The sequence below is a fragment of the Rutidosis leptorrhynchoides genome, chromosome 7 (genome assembly GCF_046630445.1).
Source record: "Rutidosis leptorrhynchoides isolate AG116_Rl617_1_P2 chromosome 7, CSIRO_AGI_Rlap_v1, whole genome shotgun sequence".
NCBI classification, from domain to species: Eukaryota; Viridiplantae; Streptophyta; class Magnoliopsida; order Asterales; family Asteraceae; genus Rutidosis; species Rutidosis leptorrhynchoides.
This window is the reverse complement of record NC_092339.1, coordinates 18,794,628-18,812,154: the sequence shown is the minus strand read 5'-3', so window position 1 is coordinate 18,812,154 and position 17,527 is coordinate 18,794,628.

Sequence of the window (17,527 nt, the reverse complement as noted above, 5' to 3'; positions counted from 1 at the left end):
CTCATTAATGCATCCTAACAACTACTAGTTAGACACACTAATGCAAGACCTGGTTCGCTAAGACCACCGCTCTGATACCAACTTTCACGACCCGTCCTAGTCCATATGGACGAATACATTACCTTTGGTTACATCGCGAGGTACTTGACCTCTATATGATACATTTTACAAACATTGCATTCGTTTTTGAAAAGACAATCTTTCATTACATCGAAAGTTGACGGAATGCATACGATTTCATAATATATTCAACTATACTTGACTTAATAATAATCTTGATAAACTCAACGACTCGAATGCAACGTCTTTTGAAATATGTCATGAACGACTCCAAGTAATATCTTTTAAATGAGCAAATGCACAGCGGAAGATTTCTTTCATACCTGAGAATAAACATGCTTTAAAGTGTCAACCAAAAGGTTGGTGAGTTCATAGGTTTATCATAACAATCATTTCAGTATATTAATAGACCACAAGATTTCCGTTTATAAATATATGTACACTCGCAAGTGTATAAAACCGTTCTGCTTATGTTGAGGCCTCAGTAACCAACCTTAACAATAATATAATAAGTCATCTTCGCAAAGATGGATACGTACACTCGCAAGTGTATAAATAATCCTCAAAGTACTAAACATCCGCCCACTAGCTCTTATGTCTAGTGCAACCTACAGGATGGGGGTGTTAAGCCCGATAGATCTATCTTTAGGATTCGCGCTCACATGCTCTTATAACATGTAACTAAATTACCTAGCACATCAATTCGCAGAATTATCATTTTTGATCACTTGTCTCTATTTCGTAAAGCATTTGTAAAAGCAGCGCATGTATTCTCAGCCCAAAAATATATATTGCAAAAGCAATTAAAAATGGAGCAAATGAAACTCACCATACTGTATTTTGTAGTAAAAATACATATGACTAAATTGAACAATGCAGGGTTGGCCTCAGATTCACAAACATATATCATTTGTATATATATTAATACACATACTTGTAATCGAAACATTATATATATATTATTATTATTAGGGATATAATTTTTATATTAATAACTTATATACTTTATTATATATTCATTTTGTATATTTAAGTAAAGTGTTTATATATTTAAGTTATGGTTATTATACATATTTTTATTTACTAAATCTTTTGTTTACAAAGTATTAGTTATAGTAATACTAGAGTAATATTAATAATAAAAATGATAATAGTTATACTACTTAATATTACTAATTAAGATACTAATGGTTATGATTTCATTTGTGATAAAAATAATGATATTAATAATAATAATATACTTATATTAATAAAAATGGTTCTAACATTTACAAAGTGATAATAATACTAATATTTATGAAAATAATAACAATTTGTACCATTTTCATAATAATAATAATAATAATAATAATAATAATAATAATAATAATAACAATCCTATTATGTTATCAATAATTATCATATTTAATACTATTAAAGATAATAATATTAGTAGTAACATCAATAATAATATTAATCGTACTTGTAATTATAATCATGATAATAATAATAATAAAAAATGAATACTAATACTTACCTTAGTAACAGTAATAATAATAATAATAATAATAATAATAATAATAATAATAATAATAATAATAATAATAATAATAATAATAATAATAATAATAATAATAATAATAATAATAAATATAATAACAAAATTCGAAAGGCTACCTCAAATGAAATGAGTTTAAAAAAAATCAGTCCACACGTAGACTCGAACATGCAACCTCTCGCTAACCCGACACCCCTCACAACCATTACTCTGCCTTCTCATTCATGTTTTAATTACTCCAGTTTAATTATATAAACTATACTTTTCTGTAACCATATTCTTCTTCTTCGTTATCAATTGAATCGACAACAGCAAGATTAATCATAGTAGCCTAATTAAATTTTAAAATTTAAGTTCTTCAATTGAAATGGAACCAACCAGAGATGTTCGATTTCGATTAACAGAAAAAAAAAATTATTTTGAATCCCTTGAAACAGTTACGTGAAGAACACCCAGGACTCAAACTCTAATTTTGAAATTAAGATCTTTTTAGACTACGACTTCTACATGAAATAAGTCCCAAATCAACTTTAGAAACTTGCTGAAACACCAATTGATCCAGAAAGTCCAAAACGAATTCAAATTTTACCCAAAATCACTTCGTTTGACTTTTACATTGAAACTTTGACTTGCAAAATTCGATGTCGATAGAAAGAATTGGTACTTTAAATTTTGTAGAAAGTTTGTGCAATGGATTCCTAGTAAGACCACATTAATAGATTTTGATATTGAATTCGAAATCAAGCTATGGCGATTTGATTTGAGGAACAGAGCAGGCGACGGGTGTTCTTCAATTTTTTTTGGTTTAAATTAGAAATTTTAGACTCTGTATAAGTTATTTGTAGCTGTTAAAGGTTAATGTGGGTTTCTTGATATCACTTAGCACTGAATGGTATCAATTATTAATCCAAGTCGATCGACAGCAAATATTTTCTCAAGGACAGAAATCTAATTAAAAATTAAAAGTGAAACTAATTTTTGGTTGTATTTAGAGATTGAGATTCGATTTGTATCATCCTTTGAAACGTAAAACACATCAACAATCATATTGAAAACGATGGTAACCAGAAATACGTAATTTCTAGTGTTTAAATTTATTTATTTTAGTTATTTATATATCCATATATCTGTTTAAGCATTTATAGATATATATATATAAGGTTGTGTTTTGTATATATATACATATTTATATAAACCTATATGTATAAATTTGTTTATTTGTAAATAATCTATAATCTGGTAATTACAAGTATAATTATGTTAATATTATTAATAATAGAATTATTAGTAAAAAGTCTAGTAATAATAGGTAATAAATAATATTAATATTAACAATAATGTAGATTTTAATAATGATAATAATAATCTTATTAATGATACAAATAATAATACTAATTATAATAATATTAATATTATTATTGATAACATTAATAATAATAATACAACTTAGATCTTATATATATATATATATATATATATATATATATATATATATATATATATATATATATATTATTTTAGAAGTAATAATACAAATCTTAATATTAGTACTAACAATAATAATCATGTTTATGTATCATATATATATATATATATATATATATATATATATATATATTCAAATTACTATATATAATTATGTTTTACATATCCAGATTCAATACTTACATAAATGTATTAATTATATACATCAAAATAATTTAAACTCAAAGTATAACATTATTCACCTAATACATTATTAATCGTTGACGATTTATGTTCGAAATCATTTAGTAACAAATTTTAGTTATTTTAATTTATCTTCCATAATAATTAAATCACTTTTTAGTTCTCTACTATATTTATTTTACAATATATGATTATTTATATGTGTAGTTAATTATATGTACATTTCTATTTACATTTATAGGTTCGTGAATCGTCGGGAGTAGTCAAAAGTCAAATTGAATTCATAAAATAGTTCACAAGTTTTGAGACTAAACTTTATAGACTTTGCTTATCGTGCCAAGATTATATAAAGATTTAGTTTAAATTTGGTCAGAAATTCCCGGGTCGTCACAATAAGCTGGAGCAGGATCTGTCACACGCGATAGCTCAGTCTTCGCAGTTTTAACCCTTGATCTAAATTGTACAAATTGTCATGAAAGACTGATATTTATATCGCATCAGGGGGCGCCTGGTTAAGAGTTCCATGATACTACAATCATGGGGGCGAATAGCTTGCTAATCGCCGACTGAGACTTCGGTTTTCAATTACCCTTAACCGGAATTTGAGGTTAAAATCGAAAAACGTGTCTAGTTTAAAAACTAGCAATGACATTTTCAAAATCTTAAAACGTTTTCTCAAAGATCCAATTTTCCCTAAGGATCCAAATTTTTAAAGAACTTTCACCAAAGTACGTCTCTCCCAAAAAATCCAAATGTGTGCGTGTGTTTCATAAATTGTGTGTGTACCTCAACGAGTGTGTATTCCAATTGTGTAAACATGTGTTCATAAAAGTGTGAGTGTGTATTCCATTTGTGTAATTTGTGTTTCATATAGCGTGAGTTTGTGTTCCAAAATAATGTGTGTGTTGAAATGTCCCGTTCTTATTGATTAAAAACGTTCCATATTAATTGATTTCGTTGCGAGGTTTTGACCTCTATATGAGACGTTTTTCAAAGACTGCATTCATTTTTAAAACAAACCATAACCTTTATTTCATAAATAAAGGTTTAAAAAGCTTTACGTAGATTATCAAATAATGATAATCTAAAATATCCTGTTTACACACGACCATTACATAATGGTTTACAATACAAATATGTTACATCGAAATCAGTTTCTTGAATGCAGTTTTTACACAATATCATACAAACATGGACTCCAAATCTTGTCCTTATTTTAGTATGCAACAGCGGAAGCTCTTAGTATTCACCTGAGAATAAACATGTTTTAAACGTCAACAAAAATGTTGGTGAGTTATAGGTTTAACCTATATATATCAAATCGTAACAATAGACCACAAGATTTCATATTTCAATACACATCCTATACATAGAGATAAAAATCATTCATATGGTGAACACCTGGTAACCGACATTAACAAGATGCATATATATAAGAATATCCCCATCATTCTGGGACACCCTTCGGATATGATATAAATTTCGAAGTAATAAAACATCCGGTACTTTGGATGGGGTTTGTTAGGCCCAATAGATCTATCTTTAGGATTCGCGTCAATTAGGGTGTCTGTTCCCTAATTCTTAGATTACCAGACTTAATAAAAAGGGGCATATTTGATTTCGATAATTCAACCATAGAATGTAGTTTCACGTACTTGTCTCTATTTTGTAAATCATTTAAAAAAACCTGCATGTATTCTCATCCCAAAAATATTAGATTTTAAAAGTGGGACTATAACTCACTTTCACATATTTTTACTTTGTCCGGAAGTAAGACTTGGCCACTGGTTGATTCACGAACCTATAACAATATATACATATATATCAAAGTATGTTCAAAATATATTTACAACACTTTTAATATATTTTGATGTTTTAAGTTTATTAAGTCAGCTGTCCTCGTTAGTAACCTACAACTAGTTGTCCACAGTTAGATGTACAGAAATAAATCGATAAATATTATCTTGAATCAATCCACGACCCAGTGTATACGTATCTCAGTATTGATCACAACTCAAACTATATATATTTTGGAATCAACCTCAACCCTGTATAGCTAACTCCAACATTCACATATAGAGTGTCTATGGTTGTTCCGAAATATATATAGATGTGTCGACATGATAGGTCAAAACATTGTATACGTGTCTATGGTATCTCAAGATTACATAATATACAATACAAGTTGATTAAGTTATGGTTGGAATAGATTTGTTACCAATTTTCACGTAGCTAAAATGAGAAAAATTATCCAATCTTGTTTTACCCATAACTTCTTCATTTTAAATCCGTTTTGAGTGAATCAAATTGCTATGGTTTCATATTAAACTCTATTTTATGAATCTAAACAAAAAAAGTATAGGTTTATAGTCGGAAAAATAAGTTACAAGTCGTTTTTCTAAAGGTAGTCATTTCAGTCGAAAGAACGACGTCTAGATGACCATTTTAGAAAACATACTTCCACTTGGAGTTTAACCATAATTTTTGGATATAGTTTCATGTTCATAATAAAAATAATTTTCTCAGAATAACAACTTTTAAATCAAAGTTTATCATAGTTTTTAATTAACTAACCCAAAACAGCCCGCGGTGATACTACGACGGCGTAAATCCGGTTTTACGATGTTTTTCGTGTTTCCAGGTTTTAAATCATTAAGTTAGCATATCATATAGATATAGAACATGTGTTTAGTTGATTTTAAAAGTCAAGTTAGAAGGATTAACTTTTGTTTGCGAACAAGTTTAGAATTAACTAAACTATGTTCTAGTGATTACAAGTTTAAACCTTCGAATAAGATAGCTTTATATGTATGAATCGAATGATGTTATGAACATCATTACTACCTCAAGTTCCTTGGATAAACCTACTGGAAATGAGAAAAATAGATCTAGCTTCAAAGGATCCTTGGATGGCTTGAAAGTTCTTAAAGCAGAATCATGACACGTAAACAATTTCAAGTAAGATTTCCACTCGAAATAAGATTGTTATAGTTATAGAAATTGAATTAAAGTTTGAATATGATTATTACCTTGTATTAGAAAGATAACCTACTATAAGTAACAAAGGTTTCTTGATCTTGGATGATTACTTGGAATGGATTTAGAAAACTTGGAAGTAAACTTGCAATCTTGGAAGTATTCTTGATTTTATGAAACTAGAACTTTTAGAATTTATGAAGAACACTTAGAACTTGAAGATAGAACTTGAGAGAGATAAATTAGATGAATAAAATTGAAGAATGAAAGTGTTTGTAGGTGTTTTTGGTCGTTGGTGTATGGATTAGATATAAAGGATATGTAATTTTGTTTTCATGTAAATAAGTCATGAATGATTACTCATATTTTTGTAATTTTATGAGATATTTCATGCTAGTTGCCAAATGATAATTCCCACATGTGTTAGGTGACACACATGGGCTGCTAAGAGCTGATCATTGGAGTGTATATACCAATAGTACATACATCTAAAAGCTGTGTATTGTACGAGTACGAATACGGGTGCATACGAGTAGAATTGTTGATGAAACTGAACGAGGATGTAATTGTAAGCATTTTTGTTAAGTAGAAGTATTTTGATAAGTGTCTTGAAGTCTTTCAAAAGTGTATGAATACATATTAAAACACTACATGTATATACATTTTAACTGAGTCGTTAAGTCATCATTAGTCGTTACATGTAAATGTTGTTTTGTAACCTTTAGGTTAACGATCTTGTTGAATGTTGTTAACCCATTATTTATTATAACAAATGAGATGTTAAATTTTTATATTATCATGATATTATGATATATAATATATCTTAGTATGATATATATACAGTTAAATGTCGTTACAACGATAATCGTTACATATATGTCTCGTTTCGAAATCATTAAATTAGTAGTCTTATTTTTACATATGTATTTCATTGTTACTACACTTAATAATATATTTACTTATCATTTAACATAATTAACCAAGTGTATCAATATCTTAATATGATTCATATGTACCTAGTAAGACGTTGTTATAACGATAATCGTTATATATATCGTTTTCGAGTTTCTTAAATTAATAGTCTCATTTTTATGTATATAAATCATTGTTAAAATACCTAATGAGATACATACTTATAATAAAATCATGTTAACTATATATATAACCATATATATGTCATCGTATAGTTTTTACAAGTTTTAACGTTCGTGAATCACCGGTCAACTTGGATGGTCAATTGTCTATATGAAACATATTTCAATTAATCAAGTCTTAACAAGTTTGATTGCTTAACATGTTGGAAACATTTAATCATGTAAATATCAATCTCAATTAATATATATATACATGGAAAAGTTCGGGTCACTACAGTACCTACCCGTTAAATAAATTTCGTCCCGAAATTTTAAGCTGTTGAAGGTGTTGACGAATCTTCTGGAAATAGATGCGGGTATTTCTTCTTCATCTGATCTTCACACTCCCAGGTGAACTCGGGTCCTCTACGAGCATTCCATCGAACCTTAACAATTGGTATCTTGTTTTGCTTAAGTCTTTTAACCTCACGATCCATTATTTCGACGGGTTCTTCGATGAATTGAAGTTTTTTGTTGATTTGGATTTCATCTAACGGAATAGTGAGATCTTCTTTAGCAAAACATTTCTTCAAATTCGAGACGTGGAAAGTGTTATGTACAGCCGCGAGTTGTTGAGGTAACTCAAGTCGGTAAGCTACTGGTCCGACACGATCAATAATCTTGAATGGTCCAATATACCTTGGATTTAATTTCCCTCGTTTACCAAATCGAACAACGCCTTTCTAAGGTGCAACTTTAAGCATGACCATCTCTCCAATTTCAAATTCTATATCTTTTCTTTTAATGTCAGCGTAGCTCTTTTGTCGACTTTGGGCGGTTTTCAACCGTTGTTGAATTTGGATGATCTTCTCGGTAGTTTCTTGTATAATCTCCGGACCCGTAATCTGTCTATCCCCCACTTCACTCCAACAAATCGGAGACCTGCACTTTCTACCATAAAGTGCTTCAAACGGCGCCATCTCAATGCTTGAATGGTAGCTGTTGTTGTAGGAAAATTCTGCTAACGGTAGATGTCGATCCCAACTGTTTCCGAAATCAATAACACAAGCTCGTAGCATGTCTTCAAGCGTTTGTATCGTCCTTTCGCTCTGCCCATTAGTTTGTGGATGATAGGCAGTACTCATATCTAGACGAGTTCCCAATGCTTGCTGTAATGTCTGCCAGAATCTTGAAATAAATCTGCCATCCCTATCAGAGATAATAGAGATTGGTATTCCATGTCTGGAGACGACTTTCTTCAAATACAGTCGTGCTAACTTCTCCATCTTGTCATCTTCTCTTATTGGTAGGAAGTGTGCTGATTTGGTGAGACGATCAACTATTACCCAAATAGTATCATAACCACTTGCAGTCCTTGGCAATTTAGTAATGAAATCCATGGTAATGTTTTCCCATTTCCATTCCTGGATTTCAGGTTGTTGTAGTAGACCTGATGGTTTCTGATATTCAGCTTTGACCTTAGAACACGTCAAACATTCTCCTACATATTTAGCAATATCGGCTTTCATACCTGGCCACCAAAAATGTTTCTTAAGATCCTTGTACATCTTCCCCGTTCCAGGATGTATTGAGTATCTGGTTTTATGGGCTTCTCTAAGTACCATTTCTCTCATATCTCCAAATTTTGGTACCCAAATTCTTTCAGCCCTATACCGGGTTCCGTCTTCCCGAATATTAAGATGCTTCTCCGATCCTTTGGGTATTTCATCTTTTAAATTTCCCTCTTTTAAAACTCCTTGTTGCGCCTCCTTTATTTGAGTAGTAAGGTTATTATGAATCATTATATTCATAGATTTTACTCGAATGGGTTCTCTATCCTTCCTGCTCAAGTCATCGGCTACTACATTTGCCTTCCCCGGGTGGTAACGAATCTCAAAGTCGTAATCATTCAACAATTCAATCCACCTACGCTGCCTCATATTCAGTTGTTTCTGATTAAATATGTATTGAAGACTTTTGTGGTCGGTATATAATACTTTTGACCCCATATAAGTAGTGCCTCCAAGTCTTTAATGCAAAAACAACTGCGCCTAATTCCAAATCATGCGTCGTATAATTTTGTTCGTGAATCTTCAATTGTCTAGACGCATAAGCAATCACCTTCGTTCGTTGCATTAATACACAACCGAGACCTTGCTTTGATGCATCACAATAAATCACAAAATCATCATTCCCTTCAAACAATGACAATATAGGTGTCGTAGTTAGCTTTTTCTTCAATAACTGAAACGCCTTTTCTTGTTCATCCTTCCATTCAAATTTCTTCCCTTTATGCGTTAATGCAGTCAAGGGTTTTGCTATTCTGGAAAAGTCTTGGATGAACCTTCTGTAGTAACCAGCTAGTCCTAAAAACTGGCGTATGTGTTTCGGAGTTTTTGGGGTTTTCCACTTTTCAACAGTTTCTATCTTTGCCGGATCCACCTTAATACCTTCTTTGTTCACTATGTGACCGAGGAATTGAACTTCTTCCAACCAAAATGCACACTTTGAAAACTTAGCGTACAATTCTTCCTTCCTCAATACTTCTAACACCTTTCTCAAATGTTCACCGTGTTCTTGGTCATTCTTTGAGTAAATAAGTATGTCATCAATGAAAACAATGACAAACTTGTCAAGGTATGGTCCACACACTCGGTTCATAAGGTCCATGAACACAGCTGGTGCATTAGTTAAACCAAACGGCATGACCATAAACTCGTAATGACCGTAACGTGTTCTGAAAGCAGTCTTTGGAATATCATCTTCTTTCAACCGTATTTGATGATACCCGGAACGTAAGTCAATCTTTGAATAAACAGACGAGCCTTGTAGTTGATCAAATAAGTCGTCGATTTTCAGTAGTGGGTAGCGGTTCTTGATGGTAAGTTTTTTCAACTCTCGGTAGTCGATACACAACCTGAATGTACCATCTTTCTTCTTGACAAACAAAACAGGAGCTCCCCACGGTGATGTGCTTGGTCGAATGAAACCACGCTCTAAAATTTCTTGTAATTGGCTTTGCAGTTCTTTCATCTCGCTGGGTGCGAGTCTGTAAGGAGCACGAGCTATTGGTGCAGCTCCTGGTACAAGATCTATTTGAAATTCAACGGATCGATGTGGGGGTAATCCCGGTAATTCTTTCGGAAATACATCGGGAAATTCTTTTGCAATGGGAACATCATTGATGCTCTTTTCTTTAGTTTGTACTTTCTCGACGTGTGCTAGAACAGCATAGCAACCTTTTCTTATTAGTTTTTGTGCCTTCAAATTACTAATAAGATGTAGCTTCGTGTTGCCCTTTTCTCCCTACACCATTAAGGGTTTTCCTTTTTCTCGTATAATGCGAATTGCATTTTCGTAACAAATGATCTCTGCTTTCACTTCTTTCAACCAGTCCATACCGATTATCACATCAAAACTCCCTAACTCTACTGGTATCAAATCAATCTTAAATGTTTCGCTAACCAGTTTAATTTCTCGATTCTGACATATATTATCTGCTGAAATTAATTTACCATTTGCTAATTCGAGTAAAAATTTACTATCCAACGGTGTCAATGGACAACTTAATTTAGCACAAAAATCTCTACTCATATAGCTTCAATCCGCACCCGAATCAAATAAAACGTAAGCAGATTTATTGTCAATAAGAAACGTACCCGTAACAAGCTCCGGGTCTTCCTGTGCCTCTGCCGCATTAATATTGAAAACTCTTCCGCGGCCTTGTCCATTCGTGTTCTCCTGGTTCGGGCAATTTCTAATAATGTGGCCCGGTTTTCCACATTTATAACAAACTACATTGGCATAACTTGCTCCGACACTACTTGCTCCGCCATTACTCGTTCCGACACCATTTGTTCCTTTCGTTCTATTAACCCCTGGTCCGTAGACCTCACACTTCGCCGCGCTATGACCATTTCTTTTACACTTGTTTCAAAATTTGGTGCAGAACCCCGAGTGATACTTTTCACACCTTTGGCATAGCTGCTTCTGATTGTTGTTGTTGTTGCGGTTATTATTGTTGTTGGGATGATTGTTGTAGTTGCTGTTGTTGTTGTTGTTGTTGTTGTTGTTGTTGTTGTTGTTGTTGGGCCGTTTGTTGTAGTTGCGATTGATGTTGCGATTGTTGGGATAATTATTGCGATTATTGTTGTAATTGCTGTTGTTGTTGTATTGGTGATTCTTATCACCGTTTTCCTCCCACTTTCTTTTGCCTTGCTTCACATTGGCCTCTTCAGCTGTCTGTTCTTTAATTCTTTCCTCAATCTGGTTCACTAGTTTGTGAGCCATTCTACATGCCTGTTGTATGGAGGCGGGCTCGTGTGAACTTATATCTTCTTGGATTCTTTCCGGTAATCCTTTCACAAACGCGTCGATCTTCTCTTCCTCATCTTCGAACGCTCCCGGACACAATAGGCACAATTCTGTGAATCGTCATTCGTACGTGGTAATATCAAATTCTTGGGTTCGTAACCCTCTAAGTTCTGTCTTGAGCTTATTGACCTCGGTTCTGGGACGGTACTTCTCGTTCATCAAGTGCTTGAATGCTGACCACGGTAGTGCATACGCATCATCTTGTCCCACTTGCTCTAGATAGGTATTCCACCATGTTAACGCAGAACCTGTGAAGGTATGCGTAGCGTACTTCACTTTGTCCTCTTCAGTACACTTACTTATGGCAAACACCGATTCGACCTTCTCGGTCCACCGTTTCAATCCGATCGGTCCTTTGGTTCCATCAAATTCCAAAGGTTTGCAGGCAGTGAATTCTTTGTAGGTGCATCCTACACGATTTCCTGTACTGCTAGATCCAAGGTTATTGTTGGTATGTAGCGCAGCCTGTACTGCGGCTATGTTTGAAGCTAGAAAAGTACGGAATTCCTCTTCATTCATATTCACGGTGTGTCGAGTAGTCGGTGCCATTTCCTTCAAAATAGTCAAATGGAACAAGTTAATCATACAGAATATTAAGAGTAGTTAATAGTATTTCGTAGCATAATATGAACTCATTTATAAAAGCTTTTTCTTCATATTAGCATTTTATAAGTTAGATTCGGGTAGTACCTACCCGTTAAGTTCATACTTAGTAGCTAATATACAATTCAACTACTACAATTCTATATGAAAAACTGATTATAATAAAATTTCGCGTTCAAACTTTTATACAATATTTTACAAACTTACAATACCGCTTATTTTACATAAAGCATGAAATATAGCACACAATAACTTTGATACAAGATAGTTGTGAAGATAATTCTAGCTAGTACACAAGTCGTTCAGCAAAGGCAATAAAGACACGTAATTCATACGTCCAGAAACAAGTCATGCATTCTGGTTTTACTAGGACTACTTCCCATCCTTGGTCTTGTGGAACATAACCGTTATGGCCGTTGATAAGACAGCGTGTTGTAACGTCGTCAAAGGGACGAGGTTTACGTAATGTCCAACAGTCCCGTAACAATCTAAAAACCTCATTTCTTACCCCAATTACCGACTCCGTCACTTGTGGGAACGTTTTGTTTAATAGTTGTAGCCCGGTGTTCTTGTTCTCACTTTGGTGAGAAGCGAACATTACTAATCCGTAAGCATAACATGCTTCTTTATGTTGCATGTTAGCCGCTTTTTCTAAATCACGAAGTCCAATATTCGGATATATTGAGTCAAAATAATTTCTTAACCCATTGCATAAAATAGCATTTGGGTTCCCCGCAATATATGCGTCAAAGTAAACACATCGTAACTTATGGATTTCCCAATGTGATATCCCCCATCTTTCAAACGAAAGTCTCTTATAAACCAAGACATTCTTGGAACATTCTTCGAATGTCTTACAAACTGATTTCGCCTTAAATAGTTGTGCCGAGGAATTCTGACCGACTCTAGACAAGATTTCATCAATCATGTCTCCGGGTAGGTCTCTTAAAATATTGGGTTGTCTATCCATTTTGTGTTTTTAAACTGTAAAATAGACAAGAGTTAGATTCATAAAAAAATTACTTATTAATACAAGCAATTTTTACATATATCATAAAGCATAAGCACACTATATTACATATATTACACCACACGAATACAACTATCTTATTCCGACTCGCTCGTTTCTTCTTCTTCGGTTTTGGTTCGTTTTGCCAAGTTTCTAGGGATATATGATGTTCCCCTAATACAAGCCGTCGTTTTCCACATTGGTTTAGAAAAACCCGGTGGTTTAGAGGTTCCCGGGTCATTGTTACAACTTAAGGGCTTCGGGGGTTGACGATACATATAAAGTTCATCGGGGTTGGAATTATATTTCTCTATTTTTATGTCCTTTCCCTTATTATTTTCTTTTGCCTTTTTAAATTCAGTTGGGGTAATTTCTATAACATCATCGGAATTCTCGTCGGAATCCGATTCATCAGAGAATTGGTAATCCTCCTAATATTTTACTTCCTTGGCGGAAACACCATTGACCATAATTAACCTTGGTCGGTTGGTTGAGGATTTTCTTTTACTTAACCGTTTTATTATTTCCCCCACCGGTTCTATTTCCTCCTCCGGTTCCTCCTCTTCCGGTTCTGATTCTTCTTCCGGTTCCGACTCTTCTTCCGGTTCCTCTTCGGGAACTTGTGAATCAGTCCACGAATCATTCCAATTTACATTTGACTCTTCATTATTATTAGGTGAGTCAATGGGACTTGTTCTACAGGTAGACATCTATCACATAATATCAAACGCGTTAAGAGATTAATATATCACATAATATTCACATGTTAAAAATATATAGTTTCCAACAAAATTTGTTAAGCAATCATTTTTCAAGTAAACACGGTCGAAGTCCAGACTCACTAATGCATCCTAACAAACTCGATAAGACACACTAATGTAAAATTCTAGTTCTCTAAGACCAACGCTCGGATACCAACTGAAATGTCCCGTTCTTATTGATTAAAAACGTTCCATATTAATTGATTTCGTTGGATCTTCCTTCGGCGCACCACTATATTGGCACTGATTAGTTACCATGTGTAGGATTTGTCCTTTGATTTCATAATCTGGCGCATTAATGTCTGGCTTAATAATGGCGTGACCTTGGCCCGTGCGTGTGGCTCTCATTCGATCTTCCATACTTAGAGGTTCCGTTACTTCCATAATTGAATTTGTTGAATACGAATCACTAGAAGATTCTGATTTAACAGTTTGTGGTTCAGGAGGAATGATTAGTGGTTCAGGATCTTGGAATTGTCCCTGAATATTCTCCGGATTCTCAATTGTGAGGTCGGGTTCAAAAGATGGATTATCGGAAATTTGAGTTGGAGTTCTTGGTCGACTAGATGATGATTCTAAAGAAAAATCAACGGCGACAATATTGGCTAGATGTCTTGATCGAGTTATAGGTGGTGAACGTATGAAAGGTGGTGAACGTTTTACTCGGTGCATTCACTGAATATCCTATTAGTTTTTAAAAGGAAAGAAAAATTATATAAGTTATCCAATTAATAGACTTTTCTGATTTTGCCCACGTTTCGAATAGCCAAAAGATGCAGCAGAGGGGCAGGATTCGTTTGGTCTCAATATAATTGAGTACTGTTTGGCTCCAATAACCCGGTCCACGTACAAATCCAACTATTACTACGAACCAGAAAATTTTGATGTCTATCAATTTAACCACTTAAAATAAATTTTCGTAATTTTAAGAAATTTAGATAAGAAGAAGAATAAAAATCTTATCCTAAAACTAGAATAGCGAGAAATAAGAAAGAAAAAAAACGCGTCGAAAAAGGTCGAAAAATAGGCGTCGAAAAATAAAAATAATAAAATAGCGCGAAAAACGGCGTCGCAAAATTCTAAAGCACATAAATCTTAGTCTAAGGAATAAGCACTTAAGGGATTTTACGGCAAACCTAAAAATTCTAGAAATAAAAATAACTATGGCAAAACTAAACTTAATACTAAAAATTGTAACTAGAGTCTAAAAATCTAAAGGTAATAAAAAAAAACTTTTTTTTTAATATTTTTTTATATTTCGTTTTTTAAGGATTTTAAAAAAAAAATTTAAATTTTTTTATATATATTTTTTTTTTTTAAAATAATTTTTTAAAAAAAACGATTTTTTTTACGATTTTTTTTTAAAACGAATTTTTTTTCTTTAAAAAAAAACGATTTTTTTTACACAATTTTTTTTATTATTTTTTTTATTATTAAAATTTTTTTCCAAAACTTTTTTTTAACTCATTTACTATTCATGAATAGTAAATGAAAAGAAATTAATTAATTTACTATTCACATGAAAGCGACATGATAGAAATTATTAATTACAAGTTACATAATATACCCCTGAAATATTTAATAAATACGACTTTTTTAAAACTTTTAAAACTTTTACGATTCAAAATAGTAAAGGAAAGAAATTAATTAATTTACTATTCACATGAAAGCGACATTATAGAAATTATTAATTATAAGTTACATAATATACCCCTGAAATATTTAATAAATACGACTTTTTAAAACTTTTACGTATCAAATTTGATTCTAAAATATTATTATATTATTATATTTTATTTCAATATTATTATATTATTATATTTATTAAATTATTATATTTAAATTAATATATCTTTAATCAATCAAAAACTAAAAAAAAAACTTAAATACCCCGTGAAAACACAAAAAGTGTCCCCGAAATTACTTTTTTTTATAACTATATTTTTACAGATATAAATTAAAAATATAGCATTTTAGCGCTCCCCGGCAGCGGCGCCAAAAACTTGATGATGTAGCGTGAGGGTACGAAATAGTATTATTTTTAATACAAAATACTACAAAATATGACACACATTTTATTAATTTACGGATGGGATATACCTAAACCTTGCTACAACACTATAGGCAGTGTACCTAATCGTAGAGTAGTGTAGTTTTTAGTAAGTCCGGTTCGTTCCACAGGGAGCTAGTGATTACGTACTATATTTTTATAAAACTATATTTATATATATATATATATATATATATATATATATATATATATATATATATATATATATATATATATATATATATATATATATATATATATATATATATATATATATAAGTAGTAATATTATTATAAAAGGGGATTTTTTACCGTTTAATGACCGGTTTGTCGATTTTATATTTTTAAGCGTAAAGATAAATGACAATAATTAAAGTGCGTAAAATATATAAATGACGATAAATAAAATAACAATAAATAAAATTGCGATAGAATATGAAATAAAAGGATTATGCTTATTTAAACTTCCGTAATCATGATGTTTAACGTTTTGATTTTAATTAATTGTTACTCGGGTTAATTGTCCTTTGTCATGGTTTATTTGATACCTATCTGGTTTTTGTCCATAATAGTCCATCGGTCATAAATATAAAGTGCGAGTGTCCTCGTCAAATTACCCTTATACCCGAAGTCAAATATTCCAACTAATTAAGGATTTAAACTGTGACGCAGTTATCACTTCTGTCAACAATTACACCAGTTATCACTGTATGTAATCCACCCCTGTTTTGATAAGATATGAATATTAATTTACCCACTTGATCAGTTTGAATAATCAATTACCCAACCCGAATAATTAATTAAATGATTATAATAGATTCCATATGAACGTCACTAAATAGGACAGCCATAATCATTATTAATTATTAGGATAATTAATTTGAAGATAGGTTCGACAGACTCCAATGAGTTGTCACTCAATTAGACAATACCCCCCATCTATTAATAGTCAATAGTCCAATTTTCACAAGTGTCGGTCTTTTGCCCAAACCTTAATTATGGTACAAAATCCAATAACCCCGTCTTAATATTTAGTCAAACATCACGATTACTTCGGCTTAAATAAGCATAATAATAACTTAGTTACGAGACATTAATTTAAAAAGGAAGAACATAACTTACAGTGATTATTAATCGTGTAGCGTTACACGGACAGAGTTTCGACTTTAAAACCCGTAAAACATTCCTTACAATAACCCAATTATTATTAAACTTAAACTAAAATTAAAATTATAATTATAAATATATATATTACATGTAAAGAGAAAGAAAGAAGAAAAGGTGTATATAAATCGATCAAATGAATTGCCTTTTATAGGCAAATATTGAATTGAAATTTTCACTTATGACCCCTTAACTATGCTCAATTAACAACTTTTTTTTATTTATTATTATTCTTATTATGAATTATTTAAA